Source organism: Macrotis lagotis, chromosome 1 (genome assembly GCF_037893015.1).
Source record: "Macrotis lagotis isolate mMagLag1 chromosome 1, bilby.v1.9.chrom.fasta, whole genome shotgun sequence".
Taxonomy (NCBI): Eukaryota; Metazoa; Chordata; class Mammalia; order Peramelemorphia; family Peramelidae; genus Macrotis; species Macrotis lagotis.
Genome location: NC_133658.1, coordinates 460,352,822 through 460,372,626, shown reverse-complemented (window position 1 = coordinate 460,372,626; position 19,805 = coordinate 460,352,822). Strand labels below are relative to the sequence as shown.

The window sequence follows — 19,805 nt, the reverse complement described above, 5'->3', positions numbered from 1 at the left end:
GATAAGATTCCACTTTTCACAGCACCTTTTCCATTCTAAGGTTTTAATATTTAACATTTCTTGATTATAACTGCTAAAATCCTGCAGAAGGCAGTCATTCAAAAATCTCTTACCCTAATTCGTATATTTCCTGCCCCCTTTCTTCAAATATAGTAAATTGAATAACTTTTATAGCAGAGACTTCCTAGATTCTTTCTGAGGGGGGTGTGATCTTCTATTTTTTAAATCCTTACATGTTTCAAAATTTTCCTTAATAACTAACAAATTTGAATCTATATTGATGAACTCCTGAAGCTCTAATGATGCCATATAATTCTGGAAAAAGATTAACTATTTAGTTTCCCCTATATTGTCATATATTGGTAATGACTTTATATATTTCAGGATTAACCTGATTCTCTTGTCTTTCAAAAATTTATTTTCCCTATATTCAAATTAAAATAGCATTTCTTTCTATGATTACTTTGTTTAAAATATTTGATAATATCTGCTATCTCTTTTCTCTTTCTTTAACTTCAAATTAAGTTTACTTTTAACTCTCCTAATTCTTCCTGAAGTAACTCTCTTACCTGAAAGGGGGAGGGAGGGGGAAACTCTCTGGCAGCACAGAATCACAGAGAATGGGGAAGATAAAGGAACATAAACAATTAATATGGGGGGGGGCCTCTTCTCATAATGGTAGAATAACTGGGTGAGTAGTTTGGCCTCAGTCAATTTAACACCAAAAACCATTCCTTTTTAAATAACATTTATTTAAAAATTGGTCTTGGAATTGCCCAAGAGAAATTGCAGTATTGAGGAGGGAGGGATCATATTACCCATTGTAATGCAGGCATAAAGCTCTTAACACAAATGCAATCGACAAAACTCAGAAAAAGAAGCTAGGAAAATATCAAGGTCTGTCTTTGGGGATTAGGGGTGAGCCAGGCATAGAGAGGAGACACCTTGCCGGGAGGGGTAAAAGCCAGACTATCCTAGGATCAGCCTCAGAGGGGTCATGGTCTGAGAACCACCTAGGGAGTGGAGGTGTTGGCTATGAGACTGATGTTCTCACCAGCAGGACTGGAGGACATGTCCCAGCACAGAGTGTGACTGGACCTCTATCAACTGGACATCCATCCCCTGGGCTGCTCTGGTCTGGAGGACATCAGACTCCATACTTTAATTTCAGCTTAACTCTCTTCCAAGAACAAACACAGTAACAGCCTACCTCCCCTACCCCAGGTACAGGCATAGGCAACAGAGCTCCCTCAGTTGTGAATAAGAAGAGCAATTACCTTGCCCCAGGGCATAGCCCACATTGTTCAATGATAAATATATCCAGCAGCGATGCTCATCCCCTTCAGACCAAGGGAGGGGACCTCAAATCAAAGTCACAGACACTCCAGACAAAGCAATTAGAACACCCTGCAGGCTGACCCACATGGAATTATTAAATGTAGTGAGTAAAGCCTCTAAAACCCCCTGCTGCCTGGCCAACTTGGAGTTACTAAACCAACTGAGTAAAGCCTCTAGGGATCTCAACACCAAACCTCTGTGAATCAGCCCCTCCCCAACACAAGTTCTTAGGAAAATGAAGAAAGGCCATCAGAAAGGAGTGTCCACAGAAAAAAAAAATTAGAAGATAAAGACCCTAACTTAGAGATCTAGAAGCTCTGAGGAGAATAGGATTTGAGTTCCAGCACAGAGCTCCTTGAAAAAATAAGGGAAGACGTTTAAAATCAAATAGAAAATTTGGGAAAATAAACCCCAGAGAAGATTAACAATGTGGAACAAGAAAAGAAATCCTTGGAAAATAAAATTGGACAAATGTAAAAACAAAATAATTCTCTCAAAGCCTTACTTGGTCAAATGGAAAACTCTTTCAAAAATAGAATTAAACAATTGGTGGCAAAAGGTAAATGAAATTTCTTCTCTAAGAAAAAAGAATGGAGTCTGTGGAAACTATAATTCAAAAGACAACAAGAATCTGGTAAAAATCAAAAAATAAGAAAAAATAGAAGAAAAGGTAAAATACCTCAATAGTATAACCAATGACCTCATAAATAGATCCAGAAGAGACAAGTTAAGAATTTATTGGTCTTCTTGAAAATGTTGAAAAGAAAAAAAGCTTGGGCTTAATATTACACGATTTAGTGATGGGAAAAGTGCCCTGATAACATGGAACCAGAGGGCAAAATAGTTATTGAAAGAATACACTGATTCCCTCCGGAAAGTGATCCCAAAATGAAAACACTAAGGAATATTGTGACCAAATTCCAGAACTATCATATAAAAGAGATAATCCTGTAAGCAGCCAGGAAAAACAATTTAGATATCAAGGAGCCACAATAAACATTACATAGGATCTGGTTGCATCAACATTGAGGGATCCAAGGCCCTGGAATATGGTATTCCAAAAAAGCAAGGGAGCTTGGAATGCACCCAAGAATTCATTATCTGGCAAAGCTAAACCTTCTCTTCTAGGGCAAAAGATATTTAATGAAATAGGAGACTTCCAACTTTTCCTGAAGAAAAGATCAGAGCTTAATAAACAATTTGGACTTGAGACTGGAGACTAAAGAGACACATGAAAAGGTTAAAGAAAGTGAGGGGGTATAAAAGAAAAAAAATAACTGCTATCCAATAAGATGTAACTGGCTATCCCTACCTGGGAGAAAGACATTAATTACTTTTGAGAATTGTAACTCCAATAGAGATAATATGTTTAGCCAGAAGTGATGGGCATTCATGACTTATTCATGAAACTAGTATCCAGTAAGGTGAAACTGGCTATCCCCACCTGGGAGAAAGACTCGAATAGCTCTCAATATTTGTAATTATATTAGAGAGAATATACTTAGCCACAAATGATGGACACTCATGATTTATCCATGAATCAGATAGAATGATATAAAAGAAATACCTCCTTAAAAAGGGGGGCAGTAAAGAGCTGGGAGAATGAAAGAGACTGAATAAGGTAAATCTCATTATAGTAAGAGGCACAAAAAATCTATTGCAATAGAGGGGAAGAAGGGAAGAGTTGAGAACCTCCTGGGGAGGAAAAGGGGAAAGGAAGGGAAGAAAGAAGGGTCAAATGGAAAGGGGGAAATGAGGAGGGGGATTAATATAGGACAGCAAACATACTGAATGTGATGGTATTCAGAAACAAAATACTGGGGAATATGGATAAAATTTTAAAAATAGGAATAATAGAAATAGAGGGAAGATAACATGGAGGGCAATAAAGAGTAATTAATCATAACATTAAATGTGAATGGGATGAACTCTCCCTTAAAATGTAAGCAAATAGAAGAATGGATTAAAAACCAGACTGCTACAATATGCTGCTTACAAGAAACTCATCTGAAGCAGAGAGATACATAAACACTAAGAGTAACATGCTGGAACAAAATATATTTTACTTCAGCTGAAGTGAAAAAAGCAGGGGCAGCAATCCTTATGTCAGACAAAGTTGCTGCAAAAATAGATATTTTTAAAAGAGATAAGGAAGGAAACTATATCCTCCTAAAATGTGCCATAGACAATAAAGTAATTTCAATACTATATATGTTTACACTCAATGGTATAGCATTCAAATACTTGGAGGAAAAGTGGAAGGAATTAAAAGAAGACATAGACCGCAAGACGCTACTAGCAGAAAACATCAACCTCCTGTTCTCAGATTTAGATAGATCTAACCATAAAATAAGCAAGAGGGAAGTTAAAGAGGTAAATAGATCATTAGAAAACATAGACATGATAGACTTATGGAGAAAATAGAATGGGCATAGAAAGGAATGTTCTTTTTTCTGCATTACATAGCAATTAAACAAAAATTGACCATGTACTAGGGCATAAAAACCTGATAATCATTTGAAGAAAGGCAGAAATAGTGACTACCTCTTTCTTAGATCATAATGCAATAAAACTCACATGTATTATTGGGCCAGGGAGATATAGACCCAAAACTAATTGGAAACTAAATGACTTCATTTTAAAGAATGAGTGGATCAAACAACAAATCATAGAGAGAATTAGTTATTTTATCCAAGATAATGACAATAATGAAATAACATACCAAAACCTATGGTATAAAATCAAGGCAGCTGTCAGGGAATTTATTATGTCTTTAAATGCTTACATGAATAAATTAGAGAAAGAGAAAATCAATGAATTAAATATGCAACTAAAAAAATTAAAGAACAAATTAAAGCAAATTAAAATTAATTTAAAAAGCAAGTTAAACCCCCCCAATTAAAAACCAAATTATAAATTCTAAAAATTAAAGGAGAAATTAATAACATCAAAAGCAAGAAATCTATTGAATTAATAAATAAAACCAAGCATTGGTTTTATGAAAAAAACCAATAAAATTTTTATACCTCCAGTCAATTTGAGTTATAAAAAGAAGAAAACAGATTGCTAGTACCATAAGTGAAAAAGGTGAACTCACCACCAATAAGGAGTAAATTAAAGTAACAATTTGGAATGATTTTGCCAAACTCTATGACAATAATTTTGATCACCTTAGTGAAATGGATGAATATTTTCAAAAATATAAGTTGCCCAGCTTAAATGAAGAGGAAATTAAATAATTGAAATATCCTTAATTTATTAAAAGAAATTCAAGAAGCCATTATTGAGCTCCCTAAGAAAAAATCTCGAATGTCAAGTGGATTAAAAAGTGAATTCTATCAAACTTTTTTTTTAGTTTTTGCAAGGCAAACAGGTTTAAGTGGCTTGCCCACGGCCACACAGATAAGTAATTATTAAGTGCCTGAGACCGGATTTGAACCCAGGTACTCCTGACTCCAAGGCTGGTGATTTATCCACTATGCCACCTAGCCACCCCTCCATAAAACTTTTAAGGAACAATCGGTTCCTCTTTGGAAAAATAGGTGAAGAGAGAACTCAGCCTAATTCTTTCTATGATATTAATGTGGTGATGATACTGAAACCAGGAAGAGTTAAAACAGAGAAAGAAAATTATAGACCATCTCCCTGATGAATATACATGCAAAAACTTTAAATAAAACCTTAACAAAATGATTACAACAGGTAATCACTAGGATAATACATTATGACCATTTATGACCAGGTATGATTTTCCCAGGAATACAGGGTTGGTTCAGTATTAGAATGGTTAGTGTAATTAATTAACAACCCTCTCAAAAATCATATTATATCAATAGATGCTGAAAACCTTTTGACAATATACAGTGGCCATACATAAAAAAAAAACCATGAGAGAGCATAGGAATAAATAGTTTGTTCCTTGGAATAATAAGCAGTAAGTATTTGAAACTGTCAACAAGCATTATATTCAATGGGGAGAGGCTAGAGGCATTCCCAATAAGATCAGGGGTGAAACAAGGGTAACCATTATCCATAGTCAGATGAAAAATTGCTCTAAATCAATACTTATTAGATAAATGCAAATTAAACCATCTCTGAGATGCCACCTCAAACATCTCAGACTGGTCAATATGACCAGAAGGGAAAATGATCAATATTGGAAGGGATTTGGGAAATCTGGGACACTAATACATTGTTGGTGGAGCTGTGAACTCATTCAAATTTTATGGAGAGCAATTTGGAGCTATGCACAAAAGGCAACAAAAATTTGCATACCCTTTGATCCAGCAATATCACTACTGAGTCTATACCCTGAAGAGATGATGAAAAAGGGTAAAAATATCACTGGCACAAAAATATTCATAGCAGCACTGGTTGTGGTGGCAAAGAATTGGAAATCAAGTAAATGTCCTTCAATTGGGCAATGGCTTAGCAAACTGTGGGCTATGTATGTCATAGAACATTATTGTTCTATTTAATGTCACCAGGGGGGATGGGAACTCAGGGAAACCTGGAGGCATTTGCATGAACTGATGTTGAGCGACATGTGCAGAACCAGAAAAATATTGTATACCCTAACAGCAACATGGGGGTGATGATCAACCAGGATGGGCTTGTGCATTCCATCAGTGTTACAATCAGGGACAATTTGAGGCTATCTGTGATGGAGAATGCCACCTGTACCCAGAGAAAGAATTGTGGAGTTTGGACAAAGATCAAGGACTTATAACTTTAATTTAGGGAAAAAAAAAACTGATATCTTATTGTTTGATCTTGCTATCTCTTATACTTTTTCTTCCTTAAGCATATGATTTCTCTCTCATCATATTCAATTTGTGTCAATATATACCATGGAAAAAATATAAAGAGTAGCAAATTGCCTTGTGTGGTGGGGGGAATGGAAGCACGATTAGGGAAAAAAATTGTAAAACTCAAAATAACTAAAATCTTTAAAATGAAAAAAAAAAAGAAGTGTTGGACAAAGCTGTTCTGAGCTAGGCAGAATCATTAGAAGGGATTCACACATCTAAAATAACTGCTTGCTACTTGAAAATGCAAAGTACCATGATACCTCTTGAATCCTTGGACTCTCCTCTAAAATGGTGGGAATTCCACTGGGAGTCTTTTTATTATTCCAGTTACTCTTCCCATTAAAACCCATATGCATTTTCTTTTGACAATTGACTATCTTAGTGCTATCCTTGTTGCCTTTCCTTGTCTGCCAAGTCCTTCCCTTTTGAGGAGTCTACTTGGAAACCTGTTTTATTCTCATAGATTTTCCCTGGGGCATGGTAATGCCAGCATGGCTCAATGCCATGAATTTCTCCCATTAAAAAAAATTGTCATCATGGTGAGAAACAACCACAAAGTTCAAAGAAGTTCTAAACCATTTTTGAAGTCGAGAAGAGTGGTAGGGTAAAATCTCTACCATTTATGAAGTACGTTCTTTCTGAGAGAGACTTGATCTTATATGTATGGAATCTGTGGAAGGTTCATGATTTCATCAAACTTAGTTGGAGTAAGAAAAGAAGGACACAGACTGGAACAGGATCAGTTGAGGAGAATGGTTCATTGGGGCCAATGACCTTAGCCATAATCAATTACATTTCAAAATATAGAATAGGAGAAATGACTTACACTTAATGTACATGTATTTTTTTCTCAGTTTAGCAACTGAAACTCAGATGTTTGCTTTCTTTGAAGGAAAACTCACGTCATTTCTTGAATATGGACATAATCATCTCAGTAAAATTTGATATTTGTATTGCATTGGGTAAATTTTGAGTCATTATAGATGGAAAATTATAAATATCTTTCAATATTTTGAATTTCCTAAGTGTCTCTCTAAAGCACTTGATTAGTGGGTTTTGATATGTATTGCTATTCATGACCTGGGTGCTGAATCATGAAAAATATTGAGCCCTACTAGTTTCGTATGACTTTCTTACCATGTGACACCATAACCTAGTCACTAGAACATTCATTCATTATAAATAAATGTATCAGTCTGTGGAATCATTAGTACACTGAACTATAATGATATGTGTTGACTGTCCATAGAAAAATAAATGCTCGTGTAGTATGTCTTTTCATGATAGTCATGTACAGGTGATCTATTTCATTGCCATCTTTGTAGCAGTAACCATTGAAATTTTAAAATCCTACTTCTTCATGATGCTTGGAAAGATAATTTATAAGACATAATAATACACTAGAGTTCATTTTTTCATTAGCACTTTGTTCACTTTCTAAATGGACCTAACTTAGAAGCTCTCCATTTAGACAGGTAACTAGCTGTTTTGTGATTTGTTTAAAGTCAGTCAGCATTAATTCAATAAACTTGTTTAAAACTTTAACTCTATACCCCCATGGTTGCCAAGTATGCAAAAGTGAACATGCATAGTCTTCACCCTCAAATGGTTAATATACCTGAATAATTTTATAAATGTTTCTCCATGTAATTCACAAGACATTCCTTAATCCATATTTTATCTTCACAGGAATACTGTATCAGTGGGCATCAAGTCCTTGAAAAATGGGTGAAAATGGGAGCTCTTTTGATGATAGGTTTTGTGATTTGTGATTAGGTAATGGAATGGAGGGATATAGGAAAAGACTGTGTATAGATAGTAATTACTCCTCTGGGAACTGATTCATAGCAAAGTTGATCATTGAATGTTCCAATGAATGGATTGGTCCTGTTAGCAGTTCCTAGGTACAGGTATAACTAATGTTATCTAGATATTACTCATTTACAAGAGGAATTTCAAAACTTATTTCATTCTGAAAATATTGCTAGATTAGACTGCAATTGCTAAGAATCTGTTTCATTGACAGAGTTGGATTTCAATATTCCATGAATGTCTGCATATTTGGTGAAATCACCAAATATAAAAATAGAATGAAAAAACTTACCACTATGATCATTTAGAGATTTCTTCCTTATTTTGTGCTAATTTGAGGCCAGGGCCCTACCTTGAACATGCAGTAAAAATCATGTGAATTAAAATCCTTATTTTAAAACATCAGAGGTATAAATATGTAATTTCAGTATGCCACAAAACTTTCACTTTGATAAAGACCTTGAAAGATGAATTCATGTGGTTGTGGGAAAGTCAGTTAATTCTTTTCAAGAATATTTTACTTTCCAGAATCAATAACTTTATTCAGCCTGTCACTGAAAGTGTTTTAGATATACAAATAGCAGTTTTCCTTGTTTTGTGAGAGATAATCTGCTCCCCACCCCCCCATGAATCCTCCTCAAAAGGGTTAATAGTCTCTTGTCTTGTTGGAATGCACATCCCTGCAAAATAAGGCCTTCAGCTAGCTGACCTTATCAAAAACATGTTTCTCAAAATACCACATACTGTGCTTGACCCTCCTCCCTCCATCCAATCTTGTTTTTGTAATATGTGAAACTACATTTGTTTTATTTTTGTTACTGTAAAATAATACCTGCAGCTAGCTTACCAAAACATTTTTCAAAGCACTGTGTACTGTGTCACCTTTTGTCTTCTTGTTGATGGGAATTTTTGTAACTAGATTGTTCCTCCTAAATCCCAGGCAATGGGATAAAGGTAAGGAACCAGAGCTTTGATTAGGATATAGGTTAACCTTGCTACTTGTAATCCCCAGCACTGCAATGAAGGGCAATATTACCTTCTCATGAAATGCGATAAAATCCTTTCTGCTTTCAAGTTATCTTAAATTTTTATTCTGATTTTGAGTAGTGTTCTCTGTACCATACAGTTCCAACAAAACTAATTTAGAGATTTAGTAATTCCAGTAATTTAAAATATGCAAATACACCACAAATATACATAAAATGCAATGAGCTTGTTTTAAAATGAAATATAGTTGTCATATTTTCTAAATTTCTCCTTTTAGAATTTTCACATTAGTGCTTGAGGGTTTTACATATCTTCTTTTTCTAGGTGTTTTTTATTTGAATATTCAACATTTTGGTCTGTGTTTCTCTGTTTTATTAATAAAAGCAATTAGAAATACAAATTTTCCTCTGATAACTGCTTTTACTATATCTCAACGGTTTTGTTATTTTATTATTATCTATAATGAAAATATCACCATTATTTATGCTATATATTCTCTAACTTTAGATTTTTTAATCTCCAATTATTTTCTCTTTACACAGTCCCTTTATCAGATGTAATTTTATTGCATTATTGTCTTTAAATGAACATTAATTTTCTATAGTCACATTTGTTTTTGTTTTATGTTTTTCCTGATGTTTTTCCTGCTTATTTCTTCCCTTGGTGTTTTATTCGAGAGTTGGGCTTTGGTCCTTGACTACCCTGGAATTTTTAGGCTGGGGTACGGGGCCTTGCTGCTTATTTTCAAGAACTAACTGCATGCTTGCATTAGAGGGTAGACTTCTGACTTGAACTAACTTATGGGTCCCCTCTGACCTCCTCAGAAAGTGGTATTTCTTTGTTGGTTTGCCCCTACGGTATGACCTTCCTGATAGGTTGCTAGTGAAATAGAATCTATATGCTGATTGTCCCTGAGGATGGAATCTTGTTGCTATTCTATCCCAGCAGCTGGGGCTGTTATTGTGGTGCTATGGAAACAGGGTCTGTCTATAGGAGGGTTCACTGGAAGTTGGAGCCTCACTCCTGGTCCGAAATGGGGACGAGACGAGGGATAATGACCTTTGCTGAGCTTAGGGCCACTGGACTGGAGCTTCACTCTGCAGCTCAGACCATTGGTTTGCCTCGCTGGTGGATTGCCCAGATTTGGATCCTTGCTGCAGATAATCCTGCTGAGCCTGGCTGCTGCTTGCTCTCCAACTTTCCACTCTTTTCTTCTGTGCTGGCAAGCTGTTTACTCACTCTTCACTCAATTCTGAGGCAGTTTTCAAGTTGTTTAGGGGGAAATTTGGGAGGGTTCCAGAGAGTTCCTTTCTCACTCCCCCATCTTGGGCTCCAACAGTTTCAACATCTCTTAATAGGAACTAATGACTCCCAAGGTGAGTTGATAGCTAGGAAAAGAGGATGAAATAATTTTTAGATAGTTATGATGGACTTTGACCTTAGTCAAGGTCAAAGTCCTATAGGAAAGAATGTGCTTCCTCTCTGCATTGTCCTAGGCAGTGCCTGGAAATTTGTGGACATGGAAACAAATTTATAAGTCAAAAATCCAAAGGCCATCCAGTTAGAATCTATAGCTCTGGGAACTGTGAGATTTTTAGATGCACTTGATGATGCCAGAAGATTGTGTCTTGGAGAAAGGCCTTTTCCAATTGCTAATTTGCCTAATAAAGCAACCATATTTCTGAGAAAGACTACAGATGGAGGAGACCCAAGTTGGGAATTTTAGGTACTGTGGACCAAACGGAAGGCAGTAGGCTTCAGTGGATAGCGTAAGCACAGATCCCAGGCAGAGGAGAAAGGAAAGCAAGGTGATGTTAATGCTCCTTCAATCCCTCAGGTGAGTGCTAAGGAATTAAAACAGGACCAAAAGTTAAGAGAAACAGTCCTAAAGCCTGATGAGAAGGGACAATTTAATGAAAAATTGGCTCCTTATACTATATGATAGTTTACTTAGAGAAGCCTGGAGAGTCAATAAAAAAAAAAAACTGCTGAATAATTTGATAATTTAAACAACCCTACATAAACCACCATTTAAAGGTCCAATAAATAAATCCAAAATAAGCAGAAAAGAGAGATATTGAAAATTCAAGGAGAAATGAATAAATTTTAAACAAAAACAGCTATAGAGATGATAAAACTGAAAACCAAGTCTTTGAATATGCTGACAAAAGAAATAAAAGTTTAGCCAATGTGGTTAAGAAGAGGACAGGAAATCAAATCAACAAAAGAGCAAATAAACAGGTTTGAAGACCCAGAAAAACCAAAAGAAAGAAAGGGAAGAAAAAGATTTATTCTAAGAAAATGGAGAACCTAAAAACATCAAGGAATATTTTTTTTAAAAAAAAGATTAAATGGGGGGTCGACTAGGTGACACAGTGGATAAACCACTGGAGTACCTTGGTTCAAATCTGGTCTCAGCTATTTAATAATTACCTCTGTGGCCTTGCCCAAGCCACTTAACCCCATTTGCCTTGCAAAACTTAAAAAATATTAAATGACCAATCTAAAAGAGGTTGAAATAGAAATATTCAATAATTTATTCTCATTGTGAGATAGGTAGTCAGGAGAACTCTGCGATAGCATTACATAGGAATATTCTATCAAACTGAAAAAATAGTACCAGTATTACACAATTTTTCCCTAAAATTGTGAAAGAAAGGATTCTACCAGACTTTTTAAGAGACAAATACAATCTTGATATCAAAGCAAAGAATGGGTAAAGTAAAGAAAGAGAACTAAAGATTAATATTATTAAAGGATATTAGGATATTGATTTTACAAACTAAATATATAATCAGATTAAAGCAATTCTTCCACAAAATTCACAGCAAATATAGTTCCATGCTAGAGAAACTATCCATATAGCTTCAATAAAAACAAATCCTCAACAGGCTGGACCACAGAGAAACAGAAACCATGGAATTCAATAACCAAGTATTTGCTAAATGCCGAAACACAATTTGCTTAGAAAATTACTCATTTTTTTTAAAACTGGAAAGCAGTCAGGAAGATAGCATTCTTAGCTAAATGTTTTGCATAATATTCAATTCATAATATTCACAATTCAAACTCAATATGAAGCTGGAGTATTAATATATACCTTAAAAATTATAATAGGTTCTTATCTTAAAAAGATATAGGTATGATATAGGTTCTTTGGATACATTTTATTTTCAATTAAAAATTTGTATTCTCTTACTTTCAAGAAGTTCCTCCCCATTATAAAAGAAGAAAAACAAAACCCTGGTAATAAACATAGTCAAGCAAAAATATTCTCACATAACCAACATCCAAAAAATTTACCTTTTGATCTGGACCCAGAGACCATCATTTTTCAGTTGATAGTGTTTCATCATTAATTCTCTACAATCAAACTTGGTCATTGCCTTGCTGAGAATAGTTCTTTTGTTTTTCAAAGTTGTCTGTCTTTTCATTTTTTGCTATTGAATAAATTGTTCTATTGAATGTAATCTTAAGGTAATAAGAAAAAGAAGCAATCATGCAAAAATATAAATGTTTTCCTGAATTGAAAAGCTTTTGCTTAAAGAAAAAGTCTATTGTATTCTATTGTATTTTCTAGGTCTCAGTTTCCTTATCTGTAAGATTAAAAAATAAAAATACCAGGAAATAGTTTTCCCCCTGGTTACCCCTTTTTTATCATAGTCATCCAAAAAAAATGAAGGTATGTCCCTATATGTAATGAGGGTCTAAATGCTTTTGTACCACCACGGAAAGGGAAGAATTGATTTTTTTTTTGATGTTTGTTTATTCTCCAACATACCGCTCCTAGTTCTCTTTCACTTTTTTAATTATAAAAAGTTATTTTCAGTTATACAATTTTTCCCCAATCTTGCTTCCCTCCCACTCCCCTACAGAAGGCAGTTTGTTAGTCTTTACATCATTGCCATAGTATGCATTGATCTCAGTTGAACGTGTTAGGAGAGAAATCATAGCCTTAAAGCAAAACTAAAGTATGAGATATAGCAGAATTATTTTAAATTATTTTAGAATTAAAGGTACATAGAAAGTCTTTGCCCTTTGTTTAGACTCTACGGTTCTCAGGTTACAGATGGCATTATCCATCACAGATATCGTAAAATTGATGCCCTGTTGGTTTGAGCAAGTCCATTTAAGGTTGATCATAACTCCCCTGTTACTGTCAGGGTGTACAATGTTGTTCTGGTAACTGCTCATATTATGATCCACTGAATTCCCATCCCTCCTGGTTTCTGATAGAATAGTGTTTCATAACATTCATATACCACACTTTGTTAAACCATTCCCCATTTGATGGCATTCCCTAAGTTTCCATTTCTTAGCCACCACAAAGAGAGCTGCTATGAACATTTTTGTACAGGTGATGGTTTTACCTTTTCTTCATAATCTCTTCAGGGTCTAGACCCAGTAGTGGTGCTGCTGGTCCAAAGGGTATGCACATTTTTGTTGCCTTTTAAGCATAATTCCAAATTACTCTCCAAAAATTGGATGAGTTCACAGTTCCATCAACAATGTATTAGTGTCCCAGATGTGGGAAATCCACATCCCTTCCAACAGTGATCCTTGTGCTTTCTGGTCATATTGGCCAGTCTGAGAGCTGTGAGTGGTACCTCAGAGATGTTTTAATTTACATTTCTCTAATAATCAGTGATTTAGAGCAATTTTTCATATGACTATGGATTGCTTTGATTTCCTCATCTGTAAATTAACTTTGCATATCCTCTGACCATTTTTCAATTGGGGAATGGCTAGGATATCCCCACCTATACCATGTACACAGTCTAGTGAATTTTCATAGAGCTAGTGGTAACCCAGTATTCCTTCAGACATTATGGAGTGAAGATTTAACTGGGAGTAATAAACATCCCAGAGTTGATAATGAAGAATTTAGGAGTGGGGTCACCAGAAAGAGACAAGAGTTTTATTCTCTTTTTACCCTTGACAGTCATAACTCATAATTCTCAAATTTTTGTGTTTTTAAAAAATCTATAGACCTCTTTTACTTAGAAGTAGTATGACTCTGCTGACAACTGAACCTAGGGAATTTGTGTATGTGGGGAACACATGTGGTTATGGGAGTGTGGGTGTGGTAGAAGTAGAAATAAATAGTAAAAGAAGAAAAGGTACAAATTCCCTCAGGAATCTTGGAAAATCTAAAGACAGCCAAAAAGAAATATACAAAACCTATGGGGGCTAAGTATAGGTCTTTCCTGGTCTGACTCCTAAATTAAAAAGATCTAAGGTTGGAAAATTTTTCACAGATCCAAAATTTCACTTAACTGCCAGCAAGTGATTTATAAATGTCTGCCTCAGAAAATTACCTGGACCAAAGAAAGTGACTTGACAATGGTCAAAAAGATAGTATGTCAGAGACTTGAACCCAGATTGTGGAGCCTCTGATAAATGGCTCTTTTTCTACTAGGCCAAACTGTTTCTCTGACGTTTCCATTACTCAGTTGTTAAAAACAATGTTTTTTGCCACTTCCATCCCTGTCCCTTTGGCATAATCAAGAATTTACTTATAGCCTTTCATTATGTCGCTGCTTTTAAAAGACTGAAGCTGGTTTAAGTAAGGAGAGGCAGTATGGAAGAGTGCATGGAATACACCACTTGAGTCATCTGGCTCTGAGAAAGTCATTAAATTCTTCAATGTCTCAGCTAACTTCTGAATATATAAACATCAGAATAATTGCAGATATATATTAGGAGGTTCCTCACTGATAATTCCCTAAACTAATAAAATCCCAGCTTTGGTAGTATAGCACACACACACACACACACACACACACACACACACACACACTCACACACATATATATATACACACAGAGAGAATAACACAAATTTCAGATATCAGCAGAATCATTGTTTCCTGAAACATATTCTAGAATCATGGTATGTTGGACACATGAACAGGATTTTAGAGATGACCTAGCCCAGAGGTATCAAACTCCTCTGCCCTAAGCAGTCTTTATAAATTTCATAGTGTGGAGGAACATGTTGAAAATGTGGTTAGGAAATTGATATTGCAGGTTTCTAAATCAATATGAGGTTTCTGTTTGAGTTTGACACCATGGCCCAAATTTATATAAACATTAAAATTTTTTTCTGTTCTTGTTTTCTTTAGTTTTCTGGAATAGTCTTCTTAACTCGTGAGTCTTCACTCTATGAAACTGAGGATCTGAACATTTTTTTGTACCAATGACTACCATAATATTAGCTTTGGTAGGTTGGTTCTTATTTTTATAACAATTCCAAATTTTCCAACCAAAATGTTGCTATGTGGATTGGACTTTGAAAGTCTTGCTATCTTGAAAGAAATTCTCCAGCTTAGTCTACAGTAGTCTGTGTGCAATTAGATTCCACCTGAGATTACACTGAGTAATTGGTTTACTTCCAGGAACTAGTCATATTGTCTGACTTCCTATAAAAATTCTCTGATTTTCAGTGTGGGGGCATTACTAATGCTCTTTAAGAATGAAGATTGCCAACAGTTCATCAATACCTGTCACCTCATTGCTGCATTTTCCTACATCTTCAGTAGTATTAGTCTTGGAGTGTCAGTGATCTGGAATACTTATATAGATTATATAGATGTGACAGGCTACAGTACACTACCAAACAAAATTCCAAAAAATCTGGAGAAAATAAGTTGGGCGTACTTTATTGGGAATAACAAGTGCAGTTTGTTCTTTCATAAGTGGAGCCATTTCATTTTGCTGCAATTGTTCAAAGCCCTCTAGAATACATCTTAAAAACAGTATTTTACACATCGTTTAAGCAAGCTGACTGGATCAACAGGTGCTAGAGTTACAGAGATCTGATTCCTTTGTGAGCTAGCCCAATGACAATTCTCTATGAAAGTTCCTGGACCTATTACAGGACAAAGCGACTTTTATTTAGGGTTTTTTTTTTTTGCCAGGTAAATGGCGTTAAGTGGCTTGCCCAAGGCCACACAGCTAGGTAATAACCAAGTGTCTGCGACCGGATTTGAACTCAGGTACTCCTGACTCCAGGGCCGGTGTTTTATCCACTGTGGCACCTAGCCATCCCACAATGCCACCTAGCCTCCCCACAGTGCCACCTAGCCGCCCTGCCAAAGCAATTTTTGACTCTTTGGCATCTGGTGATTTAGTGACTGAACTTTGCAAATTCTTAGCTTCTGTAGTTATCAAAGTATATAATTTGTATCTTGATATATTAATGATGCCTTACTCCATAGTTCTATATCCCATGTGTTCATTTTATTAAAATTTTAATATGAATCCTTTAATTGTCTAAGATGGTGGTAAGCATATGTTCTCCATTTCTGCTCCCAGCTCCAAGGTGTAGTCCTCTCATTGGGGGTATTCCTTGACTCCTCTGAGCCATGGCCTAGTGGATGGAGTCAGAAATTCTCAGATCCTCTTGGTGCCGTTTTTCCTCTTTGATCAAACTCAGAAGTAGAACTCCAACCAATCAAGATTGCTTCCAGCTCTCAATCTATGATTTTAGGACTTTCCTGTCAAATTAGACATTTGGATACATGACATCTGTGGTACATTTTAGCTCTAAAAGAATTCTTCTCTAATCATGTATAAAAAAGAGTAGGGCTTGATGGCGTCCATGGTCCTTTCCAATTCTAAACTTATTGATACATTTTTATTTTCATTTCCTTGGGGGTAACTCGCTTCTCATCTCTCTTCTTAATGACTATAATGACTATACTACAATGAGGACTATACTATACTATACTATACTATATTGTAACTATACTATACTGTGCTATACTGTACTGTACTATAGCATACTATACTATACTATACTATACTATACTTTACTATACTATACTATATGATACTATACTATACTACTATACTACTGATGACAATTATAACTGCTTCAGCCTCAGAAAGGATCCCCCTAATAAGAAAATTCATCTTGAGAGCAAAAGAATTAAAGAATTATATAATCTTGAAGTTCAAAAGGACCTCAAAGATAACTCATCTCAAGCAAAACTCCTCAAAAATCCCTTTTTCACCATAACCCACAAGGAATTTGTATCCTTGGCATGAAAACACCTAGTTTTATCTCAGCCTAACACTCCCGAGATTGCTTATTTCTCTCTTGGTGGTGCAGTGGACCTGGAGTCAGAGTGACTTATTTTCCAGAGTACAAATCTAGCCTTGGACCCTTGGCAGGTCATTCCACCCTCTTTGCCTCAGTGTCCTCCTCTGCAAAAGGAGCCATAAAAGTAAAAGGCAAACTGTTCCACTGCCTTTGCCAAGAAAATCTGAAAGAAGACATGACAAACAACAAATGTGTAAAAATTTTAACATACTTCGAGTGTAAACTATACCTTTATCATTTCCTTTGCTTTTCTCCCCTCTCAGGGGGTGCCTAGCAGAACCAACCCAATCCTCCTCCATGTGCCTATTCCTTCAACTATTTAGAGGCATCATATTCTATTGTGGCTTTTTTTTTCTTTTCGATCCTTTTGGGGATCAACATCCTATCAAGATCAACACCCTAATAATTTTTTTTTTTCTGTAAGCATTACAGAACTTTGTTCTAATTTACAGAACCAAGAATTGAACACGCTACCACTTGATTTCTGACCTGAGGCAGAATACAGCAGGATTTTTACCCCTTTATTCCTGTTACCCTCACCCAAGATCACTACTGACCAATACTGCATTTGCTCACTACTAAAACCCTAATATCTTTGCTCAAAGGAACTAATATCTAGCCTTACCTCTCACCTTGAATGTGTCGATATTTCTGGAAACAAAATGTAACAATTTCACATTTATCCTTCTAAAATTTCATTTTGTTTGAATCATCTGAATTTCAATCTATTGTTAGCCTACCATCCTCCACTCTGGTTCTTCCTCCTATGGTTGGCTCTCATCTCAACCCAAGACCAGGAAAAAAAGAGAAAAAAACAACAGTTTCTGGCAGCCAAAGAGGGCAAAGGAAAAAGGGGCCTTGAAAGGAAATGATGACACACCAAGAGGAAAAAGCCCTAAGGGAGAGTCAGAACTGCATTTCCTGGGCATGCTGACATGCTCTGAGTCTTTTCATGTCTATGCATGTGTTATGTGAGGGCAAGTGGATGCCAGGGGAGAGGGATAGATGGAGGCGGAGAGAGAGAGAGAGAGAGAGAGAGAGAGAGAGAGAGAGAGAGAGAGTAAGCGAGGGAGGGAGAGGGAGGGGGGTGGAGAAAGAGACAGGAGAGATAGAAGGCTTTGCTCACAGGTGGCATGTCATCTTCTCTTATCTCCTTTCTGTTTTTTAAAGGCACTGCCTGTGTTGGAGTCTCAGATGGAGGTGGTGAGATGGATGGATTCACAAACACTCATGCTTATCCACTCCTCCAGCACACGGACATGTGCACACATACAAATGCAAACAGCATCACACATACACTGTCATAAAGACCCACTGTCATACAGACTCATGCATTGACATGTACCCACTGACACTCACCCAGATACATCATCACAGAGTATCTACAATCATATAGGTACACAGATTCAATCACTCCAGAACCAGCACACAAGTACACACACTCACACATGCCTGTGCCCAAGGCCACATGAGCACAAATAATGGATGACAGACATGCTGACCTTAGATTAAGACAGGGTTCCCTGATCCTCATTGAAACCCCACCCCAACCCTGTAGCCATGAGCCTCCATCCTTCTTCTCAGGGACTCCATTCCAGACCTCAGTTTCTCTTGCCTAATCTACCTCCCCCCATTGCAAATAAATACCACCCAGGCACAACCATCCCATCTTCTTCCTATCTTAATTTGCAAAAACTTTCTACAAGTACAATTTTCTAACTAATACATGGCAGAGGAGGTAAGGATTTTTGGACCCGTTTATTGGGTTAAATATAAAGAAATTTAATCTGACCCTGTAGGATTGGATGGGAGATAAGAGATTCATAGCAGCTGAAATATGAGTGGTGATGGCACTATACTCCTGACTCAACCTGAATATTTTGGAAGCTTATATGATTGAATACTGAAAACTGGGAGAAAACCTCTAAGGTCATCTTGTCTGACCCCTCTCAGCTTAAAGATAAGGAAAGAAGAGTGACCCATTTACCCTGAATCACAGAAGGATTAAGTGAAAGAATAGGGATTGGAATACAAGCCGCCTTGATTCTAAATCCCTTTCCAGAGCCCCAGAACTACTATAAAAATGGTAATCCTTAAGACCAGGAATAAGTATTCCAGCTACTCTAGCCTAAACAGAGGCCAGGACCTAGAAGAAAGCACAGGAATATGACTAGATATTCAGAACCTATTAAAAGGATGGTAGGTGAGAGGATGCATATGATTCTCAGGTTAAAAAAAAAGATTCAATAGATACCAGTCACCCATACAGGAAAAGGCTAGGAGAAGCAGAACATTTAGAGACATGAAGATCACTCACATGGTCAAGGGAAAAAACAGGATTCTTGGGTAGATTCAGAAACCCAGGATTTAGGGACCTCAGTGGTCTTCAGTGTAATCCATATCTGAAAATGATTCCTTACACAATATAGTGAGTGGTCCTCTAGTCTCTGCCTAAAGACTGCCAACAACACATTTCTTCTTAGGGAATTATTTGTGTAAGGAAGATATTTAAGTTTTTAGCCTAGAATGCTGAGCATATAATACAAGAAAGGAGTGAATCACAAGCTATTACAAGGTATTAACACTAACTTTAAGAAGACTCTTTATCCTAACCATTTCTTAAGTGTGAGGTTCCTTGATTAAATACCATTGATCAGTAATGATGGACCACATTCCTCAGTGAGTCCAGGAAGAGAACCATTTGCAGAATACAGTCCTTGCTCTATTCCAGATAGTTAGATAGAGGGGTTT

The 19,805-nt window shown here is 36.2% G+C and overlaps 1 long non-coding RNA gene across 1 annotated transcript; it reads right to left on the bottom strand.

Annotated features, from left to right (window-relative positions):
• Positions 1–16,167: 16,167 nt before the first annotated feature.
• LOC141519412 (uncharacterized) lies at positions 16,168–18,481 on the bottom strand. The gene is made up of 2 exons (XR_012477349.1): positions 18,181–18,481; positions 16,168–16,446 (listed from the first exon to the last, which is right to left on the bottom strand). It is a non-coding gene; the product is annotated as an uncharacterized LOC141519412 (long non-coding RNA).
• Positions 18,482–19,805: the final 1,324 nt, after the last annotated feature.